The sequence below is a fragment of the Anser cygnoides genome, chromosome 2, assembly GCF_040182565.1.
Source record: "Anser cygnoides isolate HZ-2024a breed goose chromosome 2, Taihu_goose_T2T_genome, whole genome shotgun sequence".
Taxonomy (NCBI): domain Eukaryota; kingdom Metazoa; phylum Chordata; class Aves; order Anseriformes; family Anatidae; genus Anser; species Anser cygnoides.
Window position 1 is genome coordinate 66,003,118 of NC_089874.1, and position 24,490 is coordinate 66,027,607.

Genomic DNA, 24,490 nt, shown 5'->3' on the forward strand with positions numbered 1-24,490 from the left:
AATTTACTATCTGCACTCTTCTCCCACTGTTTCATCAAAACCTTAGTGAATTCCATCCTGTTTGTAAAATCAGTGCTCATTCTAATTCCCTGCAAGGCTCTCGAGTGCAATCCCTGTTACACAAACAAGCATGACTTCAGACACAACAATTATGTCTTGAGAAATATCAGACTAGATCATCTTTCACCAGGACAAATGGAGACCAGAAAAGATAAAAGACTATAAAAATGTGTTGTCCATTTTAGCAGATGCCAAGGAAAAATCCGCATGATAGTAGGAATATTGGACAAAGTCAGGATGACTTTTAAAGCCATTACTGCTGTGCAGAATAATGCACTAGCAGAAGTGTGCTATGGGTCAGAACATACCAGATGCTTGTTCAGATGCATCTTTGCAAAAATGAAGTCTAGCACAGTGAATTTTACAGCTTCAGCTTCTCAGAAGAGCATACTTTGAACTACTGCCCATAAATATTTGGTGGTTACTCTTGCAACTCTTCATATTTCCTGGCAGGAGACCTTTAAGTATGGGATGGTGTTCCTTGAGTCTGTTCAAGTCCGGCATCAGAGGAGACTTCTGCCTGATTTATGCCAGCCCAATGGTAGAACACGTATTTTTTGGATGAGGCAAGCATCAAGGACTTTTGAGTGGCAAAGGGATGGACCAGGTGGAAACAGGCAGGCTTGCAGCACTGCAGAGGATACACACAGCCTGAGCAGAAGGGAAACAAAAGCTAGGGATGGACAGAAAAGCAATAGTGCCAGACCTGGTGCTTTAACATCACGTGAGTAACATCTAGTAATTTTCTCTTAGCTATACTTGCTTATGACTGAATCACATAAAAATTTTGCCAAAGCCTCACGTCCTTTAATGCACTTTTGCAGTGGAGAATTTCCACTTCACAAAAGCCAACATGGTGCAGAATATTTTTTGTTTGTCACTAATTTTTCTTAACTGCAAATAGAACTAAACTTTTTTTAGTGTATGCTGTAGTTTCCAAAGTGATCGTTATCACCTATCATATATTCCAACTTCGTTTAAGAATAACTCAGGAGGTAAAAAAGCCATACCCACTTCTCCTTCCAGAAGGATAAAGACTCAACCATCTCATACTTCACCAAGTCATCTTCCCAACAATTTATAGTTCATTCACTCCACAAACACGACAAGAGTCAATCCCCACAAGTTAAATGAACCACATCCTCTGTGAATATACCAGCTCCCAGCCATCTGCAGAAGGCCTGAGAAAATAGAGGCGGTAGCATAACCCAGAAGGTCAGTGAACTGATGCTGTCGGACCTGCACTGTTTTGGAGTCGGAGGGAAAAGAAGGGACCTCCAGGCTGTGAGCTTTATGGGGCAGTTACTTTTCTAGCTATAGCTGCACATTCAGTCTAAAGGCAATGCAGAGCTATGTTAAATCTTCAGCTTTTCACACTTATTTGATATTTCCTAATTACAATTCCACTCAGTGACAGGCAGATTGAAATTCCTATGATCCCTGTTGTAGTTGTTTTGCAGGCTTCCTTTATCTGCATAAACATTTCCTGTTCTGCTTTCTCATCCTCCCCCAGTGCCCTATAATGGCTTCCTATTACAGTTTTTTTACCATTTCTTTCACTTGAGTCCAAATTGTTTTTCACTGGTGACAGCTCTGCCTGTGATATTTCTTGCTTTAGAAATACGTCACAGCTTCTCACCAAGTGAAGAGGTTTTCTGTGTGCTAACAAATGTTTTAGGAAAGAAAAAAAAAAAAAAAAAGAAACAGTGTAGCTTGATGTTTAAAATTCTTGCCTGCATCTGAATTTGACCAGACCTCGAGTACATCTGGGTCACTGTATTCGTTTGGTGGCACCACTTTCCTCTGCATGCTTACAACATGGTGTTCTTGTTGCACAGGAGATCTTCTGAAAATTAAAATAAATTTTCTTTTATCACTACTTTTTCCCAGAAGACTGCTATGCTGGCATTTCAACCCTGTTGCAAGAGCTGTTCTTCACATACAAGTTATACATCACACCCTTTTGTAATAGATGTATGCAACTCTTTTTTACAGCTGGGTAGGTTATTATACGTGCAACACCCTTGGTGTGCTTTTGATACCATGTAGGTGCTGTAATACTCTGGGCTTTATACTTCATGCTATAATGGTTGGTCCACACAGCACAGTACAGAGAGCTAGGTATAAAAATTCAGATGGAGCAGCGAGCACGCTATGGAGCTTGCAGCCTGGCTGAGGAAGTTACAGACCACGCAGCAAAATCCAAGGGAAAGACCAAGACCATATAGTGCCAGCCTGAAAGTCAGATCACTAAAGTCAAGTCAGAGTCAAGCCAAAAAAAAGAGGAATGTTAGGAAGGAAAGTCTTTGTTATGGGGAATAGGGGAGGCAGTGTGTCTTGAGGAAGTTCTGGGAAACAAGCCTGAGTGATGTTTGTCTGCACCCTTATTGCTGTGTTCTAACCCAAAAGCATACCTACCGTGACAGCTGCATTCATTCAGGTCTGCTCCCTCTGGAGCCTTAAGTGGCCTTAAAACCGTATTAGTCACTTTTACAGCCTTTGCTTTGCATTATCTTCCTCTCCAGCCATAACATCTATGTATGTTCCCTAGCTACCACTACTGGTCCTGTCTTCCTTTACAGCTCTCCCAGCCTTCTGTTTTTTCTGTGCCTTCCATCTTGGGTGTTATAGCCACGTGCGTTTAATCTACAGCACATTTTGCTGCCAGTCACCTAAACCATACCTCCACCACAGCCAAAGGGATTCTCTCAGTAACATTAAAGGTGCATTGGGTTCTCTTTTGTGCTTTTTGCTGCAAAAATTTTGAAGCCTGGTCTTTTTTAGCTTCCTTGAAGGCCTTTCATGAAATACTAGTTTGCAGCATGTAACTGCATCCAGCTTCTCTGAGATGGTGAGGGGCTCCATCCTATGCACCTGCAAACACCTCGTTTGGCAGGACTCAGTTCTTATGTAAAGATTTCTTTAGTAAGCTGATCGCTAATTCATATGCCTTCCTATCATAACTATCATTGTTGTGTATGGCCACCGAATAAAAGACAGTTTTCTGCATCACTTTACTAAAACATGGGCCCGTTATATCCCAGACAGGAGAGGTGAGAGGCTGGGACCACCCTGTTACCCCTTTGCAGTATGCTATATGTTATTTGAGAGAAGCCTGCTGTAAACATGGCTTCCAACAGCTCTGAGGACTGTATCGCTGGCATGCACCTACTATAGCTCTTCTCTTTAGAGGAATTAGCGGATATAATATAGTTAAAGTGGGGGATGAGGGTGGTAGTTTAGCAGGCAATATGTCACTGCTTCTGTTGAAGGAAGGCTCGAGTAAACAATATGCATTTTGCAATTTTTTTTTTTTAAATCAAGCAGTAATCTTCTGCTATTTTTTTTCTTTTTATTTATTTGCCAGAGGAATTTCTGTCGCAAATGCATGTTCTTCACATGCATTCTCCTCCACTCATCTGAGGTTCATTTCAGTCATGACCATTACATCATCCCCTCTCAGCAAGTATCCTTGGAGTGGTAGGGAGGGAAATGCAGTCGTTAATGGGGCTGAACCCTGTCCCGTGGAAGGCTGCACAGAGAAAGATCATTGTTCTGGCTGAGAGCAGCTACTGCATGTGGAGTCACTAAGCTGCAGGGAAATATTCTGACGTGTTCCCATTTGCCTGTGCAGCTCCAGAGATGCACGACTGCATGGGGGACTGGGTAACACTTCTGAGCAGCTTTCTGGCCAGTTTAAAAGGCAGAGCATTCCTATCTTCCACTTGGAAATAAAGAACTGTGTGGATGGATGCCACGGTCCTAAGAAGGAGGTTGGTAAGATGGAAGTTGTGTCAGATGGCTTTAAGGGTGTCCGAGCACTGGTCAGCATGAAGTACAGCCTGAATGCTGATATCCTTGGTAGTCTCTCATACATAATCTCTCCTTAGCAACTGATGGAAGGAGGGGAAAGTCGTGATTTCCTAAAAGCGCTGTACCATCTGTCGGCGCTACTCATCTTTTCTTCAAACTTATTTTGAGTTAGCTTTTTCTCTCCTTCTGACATTCGCTGTTCCCAGGCTTGGCTATAGCCTGGTGAGTGTGCTGTTCAGTACAAATTATGAGGTGCATGTAGCTGTTCACTTCTGAGGTCTGAGGTATCTCATCAAGTGACATCCCACTAACACCAGTATTGACAACTGGCTTTCCATGAGGGGACGTGAAGCAAGGCGGATAACCATTATGGCCCTCTCAGACGTTTCTGCAGGGAGTGCAGATAGTTTTCATCTTCAGAATGACCCCACTGATCCCAGAGAGCTTCTGTGGAAAAGCAGCAATATCCTAAGTACATTTGTGTCAAAAGCTGCTGATAAACCTCACAGACTTTTACCAGAGATAACAGGATCATATTCCACAATGGCCTTAAACCATGCTAAGAAAAAATTGGATTCTTGTGAAAGGGAGGGCATTACTAAAACTGGATTTTTCATATTTTTTTCTTACTGAAAAAAATGAAGTAATTATACAATGCAATAAATATGATTCTTTTATATTTAAATGTGATTCATTTATTGAGTAACATCTGGATTATGTCTGTGGGAAGAAATTATGCAGTTTTTTTTTAACCCATGCCTGTTTTATTAATTTTTCTTATGCATATACTTTTTTGGCTCTTTATTTTCCTTTTGCTGTCAGTAGGGCTTTATTTTAGAGTTTTAGTTTTTGGAATTCCTCTCTCTTCAACAGAGCAGTAGCCCTCAAGAGGTTAAAATGACAAAAAAGGCACATCCTCATACAATCAGCACACTAAACCCAGCCAACCGAAGCAAAGCAGTGTGCAGATTCAGGACAGAAATAAAATATGCAGCAAGCTCCTAAGGAAAAGAATAAAGAAGTTAGTATGGCAAACAGTGAGAAACTAAACAAACACATTCAAAACAGCCCACGAGGGAAGCAAACACGCACCAAGTATAATGAGGAAGGAAAAGTCAGGCTAGGGTCATCCCCACTCATTGGCAACACATGAAGAGAGTCAGCAAATGCAAACTGCATGCTTTTCTCCAGAAAGAAAGGCTTGATTTTCAGAAGCACTTTTGAGGACAGAATTTTCTGCTTTCTGCTAGGAAGAAGATCACTTTTTAAAAGTCAGCCTCTCCAGAAAGTCAAGGTGAATACTGGAATGTTGGTTTAGTGCTGTGTCTTCTGAGGAAAAATTTATTCCCACTAACTGGGGGTAATTAGAAAGAAAGAAAGCGTTACAAATTACCCGTGGAACTTACTTAGAAACTTATCTTTGGCATTGTATTGTGTGCTGGCAGCAATAAAGCGGAAGAAACAGTGCTGGTGGTTCAAGAGGGGAAAGCTGGAACAGGAAATGTCAGGAACAGCTAATGTGGTGTGTAGCCAGTCAAAGCATAATTCCCAATACATGGATGTTATAGATGTATCTCGAGCAACGTGTACATATGTACATACATGCATCTGTATGTGCGTACCTCTGCTAAGTAGAATCATAGGCAAGAGGCAGGAAGACAAGAGAAGAGAGCATCCTAAGTGCTCCGGCCCCCTGTTCACACATTAGACTTCTTTTAGCCCACCCACACAAAGCCCTTTTTGTCTATTTTGCTACTTTTGAAAAATCTGACGATGCGTCCTGGCACATGGGAAAAAGCTAGTGGTTTGCTAAAGCTCTTAGGGGGTTGGTCTGCTTTTTTAATCCATTGTTAAATGTGCTCAGAGGCTGGGAAAAGAAACATTTTTTTATATTTCGCAAATTGAAATCAAAATAAATAAATAGCTAAAAAGAACTCACTGGCAAATTTGCATTATCTATGTGCTGTTATAGTTCTGCTAGCAAGCACAGAGTTTTTTAGAGGGGAGCAGCCAAGACTCAGGGCTTAGAAGAACAAAGCAGCAGAAATAAGAGAGCAGGGAGCTACAGCCTATGCCTCCAGCTCAGCATCTAATTACTAACACTTTCATACAGAATCACAGAATGGCTGAGGTGGGAAGGGATCTCTGGAAGCCATCCAGTCTGAGCTGCCTGCTCAAGCAGGGACACCTGGAGTGGGTTGCCCAGGACCACAACCACGTGGCTTTTGTAGATCTCCAAGGAGGAGACTCCACAACCTCTCTGGGCAGCCTGTGCCAGTGCTCCGTCACCTGCACAGCACAGAAGAGCTTCCTGGTGTTCAGAGGGAACCTCCTGTGCTCCAGTTTTTGACATTGTCTCTTGTCCTGGCACTGGACACCACTGAAAAGAGCCTGGCTCCACCTTCTTTGCACCTTCCCATCAGATGTTTACATACACTGATGAGATCTCCCTGAGTTTTCTCTTCTCCAGGCTGAACAGTCCCAGCTCTCTCAGCCTTTCCTCCTAGGAGAGATGCTCCAGTCCACTGAGCATCTTGATGGCCTCCGTTGGACTCTCCCCAGTATGTCCAGGTCTCTCTTGTACTGGGGGTCCCAGAATTGGACCCAGTTCTCCAGGTGCAGCCTCACCAATGTTGAGGCAGCAGTGACATATTCTGAGCTTGAGCAAGTCTCTCATATTTCTCTCCTACACATCCAAGCAACCAAAAATTTTAAAGATTTGTCATTTAAAGGGTAACAAATAACAATATATATTTCTTGTTCTATATTCCATGAAGGAGAAGGTATTCAGAACAGGGGACTGAATAAGCCTATCACTTCACATCACTTTCAATTCTATGATTTTCACAGCCAGAATAACTTAATGGGAAAGTGACACAGGTCATCAACACACACACACACAAAAAAAAAAAAGAAGCTGAATGTCAAGCGGTAAGAAAAAAATAAGTAGATCAGTGATTGTAATATTATAGGGAGAATCAGACGCTTGCACTTCCTGGAGCAAATGCTGTCTGCAACCAGGTCTCACAGCATTTGAACCAGGGGAACTGCCAATGCAAATGAAGCAAAGTGAAGTGAAGTTCAAGTAAAGACCTATTGCCGAGGGGTGGAAAGGTTTAAGCACAGCAAATGTCTCAGCTTGACAATGTAAATTCCTCAAAGACTCGAACAGAAAGGGCAATTACTGCTTTATGTTCCAGTTCTAATCTGAAATTATAGGATAGATTTCTAACGAGGGGGAACATTGCTGGAGACAGCTGTGGTGGATGGAGGGGAGCATTGCTGTAATTACAGGTCCTTATGCATTGGTGTCAGAAGTTCCCAAATTCCAAACACTTTCATAATGTTTGTTTTTGCAGAATCAAATAACGCTCCCAATTGCAAAGGAATGGAAACATTCAAGTACGTGAGCACTTCAACCAGATCGCAGCACAAGCTGGGGCACGATAGGAGCTGGACTAAATGGGCAGAGGTAAGCCAGCATACTGGAACCCTAACTCAGGCTGGGGCTACAATAATGTTGGTCAACCAGAGCAAATATGGCAGTGGCAATTGAGGGAGAGAAAACAAATAAAGTAAATAAGGAGACAAAGTTTTAGGCAGACAATCTGATATGGAAGAGTCATAACAAACTCATTTCCTCCTTTCAAGATTACTGCTAGCAGCAAGGGTGTTGGATATTTCATGCACTTACTTATTACGCAGCATATGTTACTAGAAAGACCAAGAAAATGACTTTTGATTTACCTTTTTTTTTTCTTTGTGAGCTATACAGTCAGCGACAGTGGTTTACAACATGTGGCCTACAGACTTCTAGGGATCCACAGAGGACTTCCAAGGGCTGCAGAAGAGGTAACTAAGGAAGAAGCCATTATCTTGTCCTTATCCAATGGTCTGCATCCCTCCTGCAAAGTTTATAGGGATATATAAGTGGGGACTGTTTGGAAAAAACACTGCTTTTACACAATTACTATTACATGAAAGGAAAAGGATGCTGTTTTTCCAATTAGCACTTCCATGGATGTACTGTGACTCAGCTCCTATTGACATGCTACATTACTTTTTTCAGAGTAGCTCTGCTTCAGCCAGCATACAGAAAAAGAGGTGGCCATATAATGAGCATGATTGCACGATTGGTGTTCTCCTGGTTGTTCACTGTGGCTTGAGACTTTACTGGGCTGTATTCTTTTACTTCACTCTGAAGAATCATTTGTTCCCAAAAGTATGCTTTTTACTGACACTCAGTATTATAAAATTTGAGTACTTCACAAATATTGATGATTTCTTTGTAAAACTAAGGTGAGCAGATGAAAAATGAGGAGAAAGATACATTCAGTTTTGGCGCCAATTTGGAATATTAAAACCCGATTTTTCCAAACACTTCACACTATATTTTTTTGGATATACAGAAAACCTAGCCCTCATAGACTTTAGTTATATCTCCGAGCACTCAGTACTTTTTCATGTTAGGCATCATATTGATCACAAAGGAAGTGAAGAGCATTTGGGTAACATTATCCAAAGTTTGCCCAGTGTGCAAGTTCTGGAGCATCGTGACCAAATCCAAGGCAGCATTTAAACACCAGGGGTGATTTATCTGCACCACTGCCCCATTTTCTTGCCTTCAGCTTTCAGTCCTGGACTTCAGATTTAGCCAGTCCTCGCCTCTGCTCCTTAAACTTCCCACACATTCCTAATCTTCTTGCTCAGCAAATCCTCGGCCCTAGCAAATCCTTGGCCCTGGCAAATCCAAGATAATGCTGCCTTCTTCCTGTGCCACCTCATGGGGTTCAGCCCCAGGTTCTGCTCATGGGGACTTCCCAGGTCCCCCAGCTCTGGTGCGCACACAGCTCCCTTCCCAGTTCCCTCTGGCTTCTGGCTTGCAGTTTGAATCAGCATTGTGCCCCATTTCTGCTCCCATTTTAAACCTCCTGCCCTCCCTCCTGCCCCCTCTGGGTCCAGTTTGTGCCGCTCTGAGGCTCCTTATCCCCAGCAGCTTGCCCAGGGGAATTGCCCAGGATTACCAGCCCAGGGGATGCTGGCTGGAAATCAGGCAGTGCCCGGCACTGAGTTCAGTTCTAAACATAAGCATGGCCTGCCACAGAGCCTCATAACTATTACACCCCCCCCAAAAAGAAACACTTAAATTTGGACCAGACTGTGCACAAGGCAGGCAAAATCATCGGGGAGGTTAGCTGCTAAAATTTTAAAGGTTTCTGTTGAACATGTGTGAGCTGCAGACATTGAAAGGCTTCTGTCTTAGCTAACTCTGGCTGAATTTGCTCAAGGACCGTAAAAGACAGAGCCCTTTCAGAAAGCCCACTTCCCCCCTCCACACCGCCTGATACCAAATGCCAAATACTCATTCCAGAAGCCTTTGACCTGAGTGAGATCTGTTGCACTTTTATCCTGTATCTGCACAGTACCGTCACATACCCGTGCGTACGTTCAGGTGGCGAGAGCAGCCAAAAACGGCCCAGCTCCAGAAGCTGAACTCCAAAAAAGTTACAACCGGCTGGACAAGGGGCTTTATAATGAGATGTGTAGACAACTTTAATAACACATGGAGCCACCAGCCTCATCTACAGTCACTGATCCAATGTGGAGAAATCTATACAAAAAGTGTTTTGGTGAAGCCTGCAGGCCTTTGTTTTATCTTCCTCCTCCCCACGGGAATTGTGACAGACACAGTCTGACATCACTGTAATCTGGGAACCAGATATTTCAGAGAGGAATTACAGCCACACCAGCACCTAGCTTTCATCTGACTTTTTTTCTCTCTTTGATCTCTTTAACTGGCTAATTACGAAGCCTGAATCAGCACCCTGCCGAAACAGGCCATGCCTTTCTCCGTATCTGTAACCCTCAGAAAGAGCACCCAGTGTGCTCAAGGTGTCCCATTTGAGCCCTTCAGCTTTGTTCATTTAGCCGACCCCATATAAATGTGTGCTGTGTTCTACTACAGGCCCTGCTCTTTCTGCGTTTCCTATTTCAAGATGAATTGAGGGGGAAAAAAATCTATAAACCTTGACATCACATTTTGCAAAGGAAGTAAATGCACTCCTCCCTAAACTCGAAATGAATGGCCTTTTAAGGTGAATGCTGAATTAAATTCCTGAATGATGAAATCAATGGGCATGAGAAGGTTCTTATTTCCGAAAAAGAAAAAAAGCTGCAGGAAAAAAAAAAACTCAGTAGCGTGATTGCAGGGTTGAGAGCTGAATAGGAGCTGTTTACAGTGACTCAATAAAGATACTTTACTCAGCGTTGGTAGTAAGGCAGCTTCACAGGCTGAAGGGAAATGGGGATATACATATTCTGAGACTGTTAAGCTTCTCTAATGTAAGACATATGCATTTAGTTGAAGTCCTGAAATACCTCTCTAAGAAGAAAGATGATGGAAACCCCAAGCACATCTTTCTGTTTATCATGCATTACATATTTCTGACATACTTTATTCAGTAGTGTATGCAGCTGACATCAGTCTTTATATATCTAACATGCCTGTAAGGTATCAGCTAAAACCCAGTTTCTCTGAAGACCTAAAATACCCTTAAGACAGAGTAAAAATAATCCCATTAAGGGTATGGAGCATGTCTGGACATTCTCAGGACAGAGGCACAGCAAAGCTTATCGCTTTTGGGGGAGAGTCACAGCAAATCAAACCATTACAAAACACAGAAATGAAACAATATCTCTGCAATCTTGAGAAAAACAGAACTGAAGGGAGCTCCATGAAAGCTGTACATTCCCTTGAGCTCAGGAGGTCACTAACAATTAGGTTGATTAACACTGCCTAAGCATTTTTCTATCATTTTCCCCAAGAATACTGCTCTTGTCTTTACAAGAGCACAATGGACATGAAACCTCGCTGCATTTTTTTCCTGTCCTTATGCCTGCTGCCCCAGTCTAACTCCAAAACCTTGCTCTCCACCAGCCTTTCCTCCATGACATTTTCCATCATTGAGACATCCCTTGTGGCTAGGTTGTCGATAGCAATAACATGAGCTTTAGGGCAGGAAATGTACTGTTAGGCGTCTTTTTTTTTTATTTATTTATTACATCAGCCAGACTTGCTCTAAGTAAGGTTAGACCACACAGTGATAAAACACAGATGTCTTATCTTAATTGTTCTCAGTGCTGCTACAGGCAACGGTGCTACACCGGAGATAACTGAATGGCAAAGGAGGGTGGATATTTTAGACAAGCCTACATCTGCAGGAAGGAAGAGAATGTGACACCTCTGTAGGACGTCAGTTTTAAAACAAATGCAGCAGGATCCAGTGGTTTTCCGTTTTTAAGCTCAAGTCCTCCTACTATGACAGAATTACAAGTGGTAAATTAATTACTTGGACAATCCAAATGGGTAACGAAGAGGGAGCTGAATGATGGCTTGAAGACCTTCCGTACTTCAGTCACTCCAGTGAACTAGAAGGATGCTAGGGCCAGGTACCACAGCGGGCAGTGGAACACTGCAGTCAAAGCTACTTTCCATGACATAGTCTGGAGCCAACTCTGTATCTCTGCAGAGGATGTGACAGCACCAGACTCCTTTAACTTCTTCTGCCTTCTTTGCTCTCTGTCTACTAAGAGAGTGAATTCTGAGTTTTGGACCCTGCATATATTTTATCCATAGCAACCACAACACTTCCCTCAGATTTGCTAAAACGCACGTCTTTAATTTAGAACAAGGAAGATGGATCTTCCTGCTGATACTCTGCTTCTGAGCTCATCTGAAATTTAGAAGTCAGCGTCTTTACTACATCAGGACTTTCCAATGGCCTTCCCCATCTTAGAGCCTCCAAAGTCTGGCTTAGCAACCCACGACCTTTGCAAGCAATCACTGGGAAAGCACTGAAGACAAATTGTTGAGTGATGATTCATTCTACCACGGTTTGGTTGCTTTATCATTTTCTAATGCTGCTGATGGGAAGATATTTTCTATTGTGAGAGGCTTGTTTTCCTGCTCCATTGGAACAAGGATTTCCTGAGGAGTGACTTCTCCTTACAGCGTGTGAGATTTCTTGTCTTTTAGCTCCTGGAAGGCTAACTTAATTAACCATCACCCAGTTACTTACTACCTTCCTGTTCCCTCTCGCCTTTTCAACACCCACTTTAAAGCAGAGAGCTCCTCACAGGACTCAGACACTGGGAAACAGGGCGTGACTGAGGAAAAGCCATCATAAATCAGCAGCGGAGGAGGAAATGTGTAGGACTAGGCTGGAGCAATCAGGGGCCGCATGTAGACAACAGCGCTGGGTATTGCCTGCGGTGGGGAGCCACACTGCAGTCCTGGCACTGCTGGCTTTCAGCATCAACTCCAGCTTGGAACGGCCACCTCCAGTGCCGACAGTCACAGCAAAAGACTTCTTTCCCCTCCAACCAGAAACAGCACTCGGGGCTTCTCAAGAAAGCAAAGGCACAACAGAAGTCAAGGTTTATCTGCTCAGGCAGAAAGCCCAAAGCCGCTGCATTCTTCTCTTAGTCTTTGGTGAGGACTCCCCTCTCCTGATGACTGCAGATTTTAATATTTCATTACAAATACAGCTGGCTGCTTTGGGATGCTTGCAGGCATAGCAACCTGTTAGGCTAGATGCTTAATGAAATAAAAAGGCATGTTCTGAGGGACACGGTCAGGTTGTCTCCTCAGCGACAGACTGCATGTTTAAAAGAGTTCATTAATGTCATCCCGTGTGATCTCCTGCATGACCATCCTTACAGGACTTTCACAAACGGATGCTCTAGAGAAGCCATTAACTCCCCCAAAAAAGTAGTGTCTTAAAAATCTTTCGTAGTGTCTTAAAAATTGTTTAAGACACTAAAAAACCTATAGAAATGCCTCTGGACTGATGGTGAGGGTGGGTACACGTAGGTGTGCGCCTTTAGGTTGGTGGAGTAGAAGAGATGTCAGTCACATTGCATAGCTTGCTGTTGTTGTCCCCTTCTCAGCTCCCAGGGGGCTGGGAGAAGCAGCTGTACTGCAGGGATGCCAGCCGTCAGCAAAATACAGCCATTGTTTTATCAGTTTAGTGCTCTTTATTTCCTAATTTATTTACCAGGGACATGTGTGGTGTTCAGTGAAAGCCGGTGTGCTGAAGTCTGAAAAACACCCTTCCGTTTGCTGATGTGTTAGTTCTTATTAAACAAAAGTGATCTGTTGTAGAAAATTAAAGTTTTATTAAAAATAAATTAATAAAAAAAAAGAGGAGGGGAGGAAAAAGATGAGCGGGAAAACTCCAGAAAAGTGAAATACCAAAGCGAAATAGCTCCTCGGCTCACACTGGGAGGAGATAAAATGGCAAGCAGATTGACCCAGTCTCATTCTCATTTTCTAACTGATTGCACTGGACATCAAGTGCCCCAGGGAGGGCAGGGACCCCACAGCATGCAGCTCCTGCCCCAGCAACACATGCACAGAAGGGTAAATGGTCACTTTGTGGCCACATATCTCAACGAGCCAAATCTGCTCTGCATGCAAGCTGCCGGCCTTGTGTTTGCCAGCTCAGGTGCTGCTATCTCCTTTGCGTTTACATAAAGATATCTGTAATGGCCGAGACCCCGCGGCAAGTGCTGCCAACCTCTGTACCAAGAGGAATTAATTGCAGGATAGGGGCCCACTGTGGAGCAGATAAAAGGGATCTAGAAAAGTGACGGAGCCCAGACAGCATTAGATAAATGGTGGTGAGAAAGCCTGCATTAATAGCACTAATGTAGCTGTGTTTCCTGAAAAAAAGAACAAGAAATTCCCTAGTGTAGACATACTTATTGTTGGCCAAAAAGCATTCTGAATTCCTCAATAATCAGGCAGGAAGTGGTAAAAACTGTCAGATGAAATGACCAATATGTTATTTTTTCCATTATCAAAAATATATTTTAAGTCATTACTATTAGAGAAAAACATTTTGTGGCCAATCCGATTTATTTTTTCAGCCATAATAAATTTGGCGGTGATAGACAGCAAAAGGAATTTCTGTACACAAAAATGCATTATAAGAACTTTGTTTCAATCCAGATTAGTACTTTGCCTTATAGGTGCATTAGTCACTAGCGCACACTGCTCTTTCAAAAATTTGCACAAATAGAAATTATGTGTTAGTGTTTTCCCAGTCAGCAATCAGAAAAGCAGAATTGTAATAACCATAAATTTTTGTACTGCATGGAGACAGCTGGAGTTTTCATCGCAAACTGACACAAAACATACAAGGTAGTTTCTGATTGGATTTAGTCTCTTTATGAAATCACTTTTGTTTGATTTCCTCCATGACAGAAATCAAAGTGTTGACTTGTATCAGAATAGGTCTACCAGCTTGCTTTGGTTGGCTGTTCTGAGAACCTCCTATCACGATTTCCTGTTCTCTCCATTTTAGAGGAGCTCTCTCTTTCCTCTGATGGGTGTAAAGCAGTCGGACCCACCTGGTGTTGCTGCCGGAGTTGCGTCAGCAGTGTAACACTGTGGTTCCTTCCAACTTCTTTCTCTGTACATAAAGAGAAAGGAGGACGCTAGCTTAATAACTTCTCCCCATTGTGCCCCAGAGGTTAGGCATCTTGCCATACACAGATGTTATCAAAAATGGAATCATTTTATAAATAAACTGTGAATTAACAGCAGTCTGGATAAATGTATGCCTTGGTCTAAGACTGATGTATTCCATTCTTTGTGAGCATTCCCTAAATAAACTGAATGTTTTCATTTTGTACTTTGTTATGATTTATCACATTGTGGTTTATTTAAGTCTTTCAATGCTCTCTCTTCCATTTGCTGAACTTTAGTTATGGAATTAAGATACCCTTGACTGCACAGTCTCCCCTCTGTGTTTTGAAGAAGCCCCATAGCTATCACAATGGATTAAGATGTCCTACATTAAAAACCTGTGTCACTTTTACAACTCTGTGCATTTATGCAAAAAGACATCAGTAGCTAATGGGTCCATCCAAGACATTAAGTTGAATGGACACTTTTTTCATAGCTGTGGTAATTACGAATACTCTGAAAAAGGCTCCTTTGCCAACTGTAGCCAAAGAAAATCGAATACTGTTCCCTTGCAAAAAAATGCTCTGCAAATATTCAGCCATCTTATTCCATTACATACTATTATGAAAAACAGTGATCTGTTTATTTGTTGGAAGTTATATGTATGTACAGTAGATCTTTTGAAAGTCCATAAATGCTGCTTTAGCCAGCAGTGTATCAAAAGCATGGCCTCCAGCTAAGAGCTCTTCTAAAAGATTACTTCTCCATATATCCACTGTGGATAGCCCACAGCACAAACAGATTTATAATCACAAAAAAATCAATGATCCCAAATTCTTTCTTACAGAATTACAATAGCCACCTTTGCTCTCAGAATTCAGCCTCAGGGTTTGTTTTGTGTGACATCCCCCAAACAGCAGGACCAAACTTTCAAATGTGCCTGAAACAACTTTTTCTAGAACTCTGGTTTTCCAGGAAAGAATATTAATGGTGTGGAAGTATATTCACACTAAACACCTTCTGCTGTTACCAAACATATCAACTTCCATTTGGTATTTAGTTATGCTTTAAACTCTTTATTTACTCTCTAGTCATGATTCATATAGCTATATATTGCTGCCAAGTGAATTCTATTACCATGGGGATATTTGCAGACATTTTAAATAGTTGAGATAAATAAAATAAACTAGAAAACCACCAAGAAATAAACTGATATAAAATGGGAGATCACCAGCTTGCAAACTTGAATTAAATACACCGAATTTTGGGGGCCAGCTAGTCAACACAACAGTAACTGCCTAAGTTCCATAATAATATACTGCAGGTAGAACAATACTGCAATTCTTTTTGCAAGAAAAGTAGTCAAAACACTTTTTAAAGAAAGGGACACGTAAAGAAACGTAACCTAGGGAAAGATTTTCTTCCTACACAGCTGAACACTCTTTCAGTAACATTCAACTCTGCAGACTGATATTTCAAGAAAATAAAAAGCACACCGCCATGAGTCTGTAAGGAAATGTCACATCCAATTGACTATTTCTATTGCAGTGTCTTTGGTGGAGATAAGCAATACCTGAAAATGGGCATGGGCATCATAAGTATTAGTATACACATAAACCATAAAATCTTGCTACGAGGTATTCCAGATGCATATAAAAAAGTGGTTTTGTTTAGCATATTTTGTAACAGATTTGTTACCATGTGCTCTGAAGAGCACAAGATTAACTATCAAAAAGGGCTATCAGTTTATAACCAAATAGCGTGTGCTTCATGTATGCCACAGTTTTTACAGGTCATTGGGCATTGCATTAGACAGTTTCAGAAAGGAGAGAAAGAGAGAAAGAGAGAAAGAGAGAAAGAAAGAAAAGAAAGAAAGAAAGAGAAAGAGAGAAAGAGAGAAAGAGAGAAAGAAAGAGAGAAAGAGGGAAAGAGAGAAAGAAAGAAAGAAAAAGAAAAAAGAAAGAAAGAAAGAAAGAAAGAAAGAAAGAAAGAAAGAAAGAAAGAAAGAAAGAAAGAAAGAGAAAGAAAGAAAGAAAGAGAAAGAAAAATAAATAAATAAAGAAAGAAAAAGAAAGAAAGAAAAAAAGAAAGAAGTAGAAGAAGAAGAGGAAGAAGAGGAAGAAGAAGAAGAAGAAGAAGAAGGAGAAGAAGAAGAGGAAGAAGAAGAAGAAGAAGAAGAAGAAGAAGAAGAAATGTTGGCAAGGAGTTTAGAAACATTCTGGATAGCTACAGTTCATGCTGCCAGCTAATCCAAAAAGACATTTAATGACCCTGTGATCCAGAAGTGGAAGAAAACATTTGTTTCTTAAAACATGTCTATGATGTTATGCAAATAACCCCAACCCCAATTTTTCTACACTAACACAGATTATGTAATTTGCTTGAAAATATATACACTGAAGGAACCAAGTCTGAAGTCTGGCTCTGGGAAAAGCACATAATTACTTCAAAAATTGTCCAACACTCTAACTTTGTTATTACAACAGTACAAGAACTTATCTGGAAGATGAAGGATATGTCCCAGGTTATGCTAATGGATCTACTTTGAAACAAGCTCTTGAAATATTCTTGGCTTATATAGTGGATTCATCATCAAAAAGACCATTATCTTCCATTATGAATCCCAAATGTCCATATAACTGATTCTTTTAGAACTATTTTCTATTTCTAGTATTGCTCAGTCATCAGAGCAAAATCACTAAGTACTAGTCTCCTTCTGTAAAAGAGCAGTTCAAAAGAGCATAATGCAATTCAGAATATAAATAAGAAAAAGCAATCTGAATTAAGTTTCAGCATGTTCCTTGATCTACATTTCAGTTTTCAATTTTTCCCTATTGTGTGCTCATAATTTAATTAACTAGATTGAACTATAATGTTTTGAATTTCTATATTTTTACAGACATATTTCAGCTGTTTTCTGTCTTCATAGAAAACAGATTTGAGAAATGCTCTCTGATAACAGATTTGACTATGGGAGATGGTATAACCGTTAAAATGAATTGGAAAAAATTTCTACTGTCACTAGTCACTGTAGGCTTCAGTCAGTCCCATGTATAAACAGACACCAATCTTTACAGATAGCCTCAAAAAAAAAAGTTTTTGTTTTTTACCTATTGATAAGTGACATCATCATCTTTTGTTGCAAGGGACAGATTAGCTGTATTAGATTAACTGGAGCGACATGCATAGGCATGTTCAGCTTAATGGCTGAATTCTAGATAAACTATCAGCAAAGCCCAAAAGACAGGTACAAATAAGCCATCCTCTGAGTAAAGCAGGAGACAAAGACAAGCAGTAAACTGTAAAGGCTGTATTCATTGACTGTAACCAAAGGATCCAACACCTGTTTTTAGGATGGAACCTAAAAGTACCAAAGTTTTTTTTTTTGATACCAAAGTATCAAAAGCACCTTGAATATCTACAATTGAACAGTACAATTGAATATCTGAAAATGGCTTTCAGGGAGTGCAGGGTGGATGTCTGGGTATCAAGGCACCACTTATTTTGTTCATACAAAGCAGTTGGTCAGAAAAACAGGAAGGATGGTCTGACCACATGGGGCGAGCTACATGTGCATGTAAAGTAGATCAGAGAACTGCAGAGGTTCAAGTCCTCCTCTCTGCAGAGTGGCACGCTCCTGATGGTCCTGATAAGCAATTCCTTCTGCTTATTCCGTTCACTGAAGTACCAGGTGCAGCCCCACATGGCAGATCTGGGAGCCAAGTCATGTGCAGGTCAGAAGAGCGAGCGCAGCCATGGAGCCCAAGCCTGCCTGCATGGAGGGCGCTGGGCATCCCTGAGCTCCGGGGTGCAGGGGCCAGGCTGGTGCTGTTCGAGGCTCCAGCCTGAGGGTGAGAAGGAAGAGGCCCATCACCTTGGGAGTGGGGTCAGAGAGGACCCCAGAAGCCAGAGCTGCATTTTTCCAGGTAAATGAAAAGGAACAAAGTGACAAAATGATTAAAATGCCAGAAAATGGTACAATTGGTAACACTTTGCTGCAACTTTGCAACGTTTGCACCTAAGGCCTTGCTTTGGCATACTGCTACCTCAAGTCCAATTTCAAGTACTGGACATACTATTGCTCTGCTGTTTGCAAGGACAAAGCCTGATTCAATATTCCTAGTGTGATGTCCTTTAATCAAAAGGGTACAACTGGGAAATACAAAGCACAGCAGCCGCACAAAGTACGCAGTACTACTTGCTTATCAGCACCAGTCATTTACTTTTGTAGAATCAACGTTCAGATGTAAGTAAGGAGAATAAAATAGAGAGATGAATACTGTATACAGAAAATTAATTTTTCTTCTATTTTACTTCCAGAAGGGGGGGGGGGGTGGGGAATAAATCTGTCTAGCATTTGCACAGGACATCCATTCTAAGCTAAAAAAATATTTTTCTTTTGGAGAGCATAACTTCCTTCCTTGAACAAGAAAAATATAATTAAGTGCCACATTGCATTAAGCGTCTAAGTATTTTTTCCTTAATCTAATATGCAAAGTATGACGGCAGTACCTTCTACCAAAGTAGGGAGCATTTGCTAATGTAAACAGGCAGGCAGCCGGGGCTTTCCCAAGGTCCCGCTCTCGCAGCAGTGTCGGTGTGTGCAGACCCTCTATGCCCTCAGGACTCTGCTCAGGCACAACAGTTCGCTAGTGTGTGTGTTCGGCTGCAGCACTGGGTATTAATGATTACACATCTGGGTATGCAGAAAGTCTCTTAAGGATTTACCAAGACCTGCCCAACCCGAGTGGGGCTTACTTATTAACAAATAAACAAACAGAGAACTGGAATTACCAGCCACATGCTGCACGCTTTGCTTCTTGTCCTCCCGAGCAGTCGGTCCTGCCTGCCAGTGGAGGGATGGAAAGGAGAGAGGGATGTTTGCTTCGGGCTCCAACTCTCTGGAGTAGGAAATCTATCTCATGATCTGCCAGTTCACTGACTTGCCTTCTGTGAATGTTGTGCAAACATAGTAGACAGTGCATTTTTCAAATAGTTTAACATTACTGGAAGTCTTCTGTATTTCCCAAGTCACGAGTCCTTCTCAAGGATCAAAATGGTGTAGAGCACTGGACAAACTTCCACGAAGGTTGGCTCTCACCTCAATTAATGAAGCAATCCTAATTGGTATGAATACACGACTAAGGACTAGGCTGCCTTCGTGCTTCTACTGATCTATATTCTCCGCTACACAACCATAACTGCACAAAGCAACCATTTTCTACCTTCAACAATCAGTGCATGTGTGTGCCTCTCACAAGGATAACATCACTGGGTCATAATCTATCAAAGCCTCTTTCTTTAGATAATTGAAGTAATGGATGTATACCAGGACGATACAGTAAACACTACAAAACAAGAGATGCTGTTATTTTTCCCATAGCAATTGTTTAATAGAAGCCTCTGTGTGTAGCTTCTACAGCATTGTATAAGCACTTGATGATGAACGTAGCTCTTTCTTAGTGCTGCAGAGCATTTTTTAAACAGCAAACGGTGGGACTTAAGGAGGGGGCCAAGAGATGCACGTTTGACGTTGTTTCATTTGCATGTTCCTAGAATAATGTTATAGGTAGCAGCCGAAGACAACAGCTATGGTGGCAGCAACGGGAATCATTGGGATAGTAGGTTATTGTGTGGCTTGAGAGTTAGCAAGGGGTTTCTGTTATTGTGCGGCTTGGGAGTTAGCAAGGGGTTTCTGTTTGATGAGAGCCCTTCTCTGAACACAGAGCAGCTGTGGGCCTGATTCTGGAAACGTTTACTCACACAAGTGGTCCTACAGAGTTTGCACGTCTCAAAATAGGAAAGGGCTGATAGATGAGACATCAGGGCCCAATCAGATGTGACACCAGATGCCTCATACTATTGTTACTCTTTGTATTACCATTGTATTGGTCTGTTTCTTGTGCTAGGGAACAAAGCAGAATGAAAGTATTTACACAGAAATCATCCAATGTAAAGGGGAACAGATGTCTAAGAGGGAACAGAGTGTAAAGACAGAAGACATTACTGGTCAGCATGACAAGAAGTGGTCAAAGACCAACCGAGATTTTGATAGGCATCACCGTGAAGCTGAGATTTAAGGATGAGTTTGAGGGAGGATACTGTGCTTATTATTTACTGTTGAGCATCCTCAGCCTCATGTCTTGAAAGAGCTAGATTGTTTTTGGGAATGGGAGTTTAGGACTTCACCCACTTGGTATAACGATACTGGTTGTTTTGGCAAACGATAGCTTGGTGTGCAAAGGCCTGCTAGAGTTGCACAGGAGCTCAGAAGGGTGCTGCACACATTACACCAACTGAGCAAGCACGATTCAGTCTGGAGATGCACTGTTTGTACCCTACAAACCCAGGAGGCACTGCAGTTGCCATGCAGGAGCAAGTCAGCAGGGTACATGCGCCATAACTCCAACACATCCCATGCTGGAGCCAGTTCACCTAGTGAGTCACATCTGCTTGCATTAAAAAAGAAAACAGAACAAAACAAAATTGTCTTCATATGTCTCATTGGCAAGAAGACATGAAAACTGGCTAGGCTGGCTGGGAACCAACCTGGCGGCAACCCTAGTTAGTACATTTTGTAAATAAGGTGAGTGGGTTTTGTTTCTGTATCTGAGGACAAGAAGGACACAAACTGGTTCTGCATTATGGCAGGTAGCGCTCTGTATTTAACTTTGCAAAGTGTTTTACTAATTTCACCAAAAAAAAGTCCTAAAATTGTATCTTCTTTCAAAAATCAATTTATGTAGAATCTGAAGAGTCTTGAAATTTACTTGCTGAGTTCATTTTTTTAAAGTTTGGTGATGATTTAGGGAAGCCTGTTCTTTTTGAAGGCAGAACAGCAGATCACCGCAGGAATGTAAAAGGTTGAATTTGTTATATCTTACACTGAACACAATATTCTTTAAACCTCAGGGACCCATTTGCATTTGTTTTATTTCTTCTCAAAACGCACACAATTTTGCAGAATCTTCCTAACCCCGTAAATTACCGTATGAAAAGAGACCCCCCTGCTATTCACAACACAGAAAAATGGGACATTAACCTCACATAAAACCCACTGGCTCGCATCTTGCTTCCTTATTAAGTCTGTGCCAGTTTTGCAGTAGATTTCAAAGGTGCAAGCTCGCTGTTGTTGTTTTTTCTTTTCAAATGATCAATCCATGAAGTAAAAGAAAATTACTTAAAAAGTACCGTTCACTTTTTAAGGAGATCCCCAACAGTTACATACCTCGGCCATTTTCTCAGCATATCTAAAGACCAAAATACATTTTTTGAGGAATTTGAAGCCCTTACTACAAGAAGAAAACAAGTATTATTCATATTGTTTGTTTTCCCACAATGTATTTTTATGGGAGAGCTGTGGGGACCATATTCTGTATTCAGTGAACAACTTCTGTGATGTAAAATGTCTCTTTTTGGTATTCAGATAACCACGAAAGCAATGCAGCTGTATCTCATTGCCATGGACATTACCACCTAAACCAACCAGAATAAAAAAAAAAGGTTATTTCTTACCTCATCCATTGTGAAAGACACAGATTTATGAGATAACATTTGGCAGTTCTGTGACCAATGATAATAAAAATCTCTTTCCCTTGGGCATCCAAGAACCACAGTATATTGTAACACTTCCAGTTCTTAAACGGCGCTGAACCACATTGTGCAGGGCTGCATGTCTTTCTGAAAAAATGATGCATTTTTCACTGTTGCTGTGAAAAGTACTTATTTATCAAATACACCAGAAAAAGTAAAGTAAGATATTAGAAGAAATTCTGGAAGCCAAAAAGAACCAAGGACCATCTTAGTGTCTTCATTGCTGCTCCTTTCTGCCTTGCTACAAGTCTACGTACAGAAATACTATATTACTGACATCTTCACTTTTGCCAACTGAAATGGAACTTGCTGCTTTCATCCTTCTAGTACCAGGTCACGCTCTTAAAATGTACCCTTAATAACAGCAGAAAAGAGTTAAACCATAGATACAAGAAATTTGTGTATTTTTCTCTTTTTGCTGAGTACCTTTTTCTGTACTAGAGAAATGTACTGTATCTTGTGAGAAAGAAAAGGCAAGGAACAGACCAAGCTCAGAAATCCCTAACACAAAAGAAAGTGTGTTATGTTTCAAATCACACATCATAAATATAGGTATCCACTATTTCAGTTTGAGCATAAAATATACAAAGAGTTTAAATGGCTCCAAAGAGATGTCCCGTGTATAAAAAGGAAATACAACATTGAGGTATGTAGTTGAACAGGAAAGGCAAAAGTAGTTTTTTTTTTTTTTTTTTGCCTCTTTTAGTGTGCATCCTTTTCCAGTATCACTTCTTTACTATGACTGGGTTTACCCTGACTCGTAAGGGTACTTCTGCGGAGCCAATTTAGGGTCTCAGGACTATACCAGCCCAGCCCAAGCGCTATGTCTTGGCAGTGTGATTTTCAGCGCATTCATCTCCTGGAAGGATTTTATCTAGCCAATAGCTGCGTTCAAACAGTATTTTTTTTTTTCTAATAAGTTTTCATTCACTGCTGGGACGTGCGCGCCAAGTCATCCCCCGCTGATGGCCAGAAAGGCGAGACTTTGGCGGAGAAGATGAATTACTTGGCAGCTCTTTCACTTCTTCATCCCGGCGGCAGGGCTCACACCTGCTTCAGAAAATCGCCTTTTTCCCCCGGGGAAGCGGAACCCCCCGGCGGCGGCCCGGGCCGAGGGCTGCCCGCTGTCCCCCGGCACTGAGGGGCGGCAGGGCGGGCCCGGAGCCACCACCCCTTCCCGCCGAGCTGTGAGGGGAGAGGGGTGGCGGCTCCGTGAACGAGGCGGAGATCGTCAACAGGTCCCGAACGCCCCTTTGTGAGGGGAAAGAGCCCAGCCTCACCCCGAACCGGGGTCCCCTCAGCCGGGACTCGGCGTGAGGGATCGGCCCCGGGTCCTCCCACGCCAACTGCGTGAGCGGGCGTGCGGAGGGAGCGCAAGGCACCGCAGCGCTCACTGGGCTGCACGAGCCACGCGTGGCGTAACGGCGTTCCGAGAATAGCCTAAGCAAAAAGGAGGGGGGGACGGGAAGGAGGGGGGACGAAAGAACCGTACCGCCTCACTCTGCCCCTCAGAGCCGGCGGCCATCTTTGGTCTGGGCAAGCCCCGCGAGCGCTGGCGTTGCGGCGTGCGCCCGCTTCCAAAATGGCCGCCGGGCGGCCCCTTTTCCCTTGACACGGGGGGCGGGCGGACAAACGGCAGTTGGGCCTGGCAGCGCGGGAGGCGGGTGGAGAGACGTGGGGAAGGCAGCGAGCCCTGCTCCAAGCCGTTGCGTGCCCGGGGAGGCGGGCGTGTGAGGCGAGGGGGAGCGGAGCGGAGCCGCGCCGCTAATTGCGTCCGGCGCGCGTAGGCGCTGTGCGGAAGCATTGCGGCCCCTCTGTGGAATCGGCGTAGAGGGCGTTGGAGAATCGGCGGGCGGTGCGCGGGGAGGAGGAGGAGGAGGAAGAGGAGGAGGGCCGGGGGGGGGGGGGTGCAGCTCGGTCCGCGCCGCCGCGGCGGAGGAGGGAGGGAGGGAGGGCAGCGAGCAGCCGGAGCCTAGCGTCAGCAGCAACACCGCCGGCGCCATGGGTGAGTCTCCAGCCCGGGGCCGTGACGGTGTGAGGGAGCGCCGGGGGCTCCATGATGGAAGCGGGAGGGCGGGGGACTGCGGGCGAGGCGGCAGCCTTCCTCCACGCGCAGCCCCAAACCCCCTCCCGGCGGCGGGCAGCGGGGCCGAGGGGTCCCCGCGGTGTCCCCGGTGTCCCCCGGCCCGCTGTGAGCTGTCCCCGGCCCCCCGGCACCGGCCGTGTGTGCCCCCCCGCCCCGCGCTCACTTCCTGCCCGCCCGAATCGCATCGTGCGCGAGGGCGGCGGGGAAGCGAAAATGCCAGAGACGTTGCTGCTCCCTCGGCCTTTTTTTCCTTTTTCTTTTCCCCCCTCCCTTCCTCTCTTCTCTTCCCCCCACCCCAATCTCCCTCCTCCCCTTTTCTCGTTTTGCGCCCAAATTTGGGAGGGAGGAATTCGCTGCAGGAATTAAAGCAGCCTGGAAATATGCGGGGAGAGGAGCGGGTGGGACTGCGAGCACGGCGCTGCGAGGAGGAGGAGGAAGGGGCCGCCTGGGGATGGATGTGTGCTGGC

At 43.3% G+C, this 24,490-nt stretch overlaps 1 long non-coding RNA gene across 5 annotated transcripts; it reads right to left on the bottom strand.

The window, feature by feature from the left end:
• Window positions 1–1,570: 1,570 nt before the first annotated feature.
• LOC106048377 (uncharacterized) lies at window positions 1,571–23,819 on the bottom strand. 5 transcript variants are annotated; one of them, XR_010829362.1, is made up of 4 exons: window positions 18,857–23,819; window positions 14,287–18,256; window positions 7,621–7,778; window positions 1,571–1,906 (listed from the first exon to the last, which is right to left on the bottom strand). It is a non-coding gene; the product is annotated as an uncharacterized lncRNA (long non-coding RNA). The 5 variants fall into 5 exon arrangements; XR_010829364.1 differs by lacking the exon at window positions 1,571–1,906 and adding an exon at window positions 3,690–4,320 and having other exon boundaries at window positions 19,139–23,819; XR_010829363.1 differs by lacking the exon at window positions 1,571–1,906 and adding an exon at window positions 3,690–4,320 and having other exon boundaries at window positions 14,287–14,348.
• Between the last annotated feature and the right edge of the window lie 671 nt (window positions 23,820–24,490).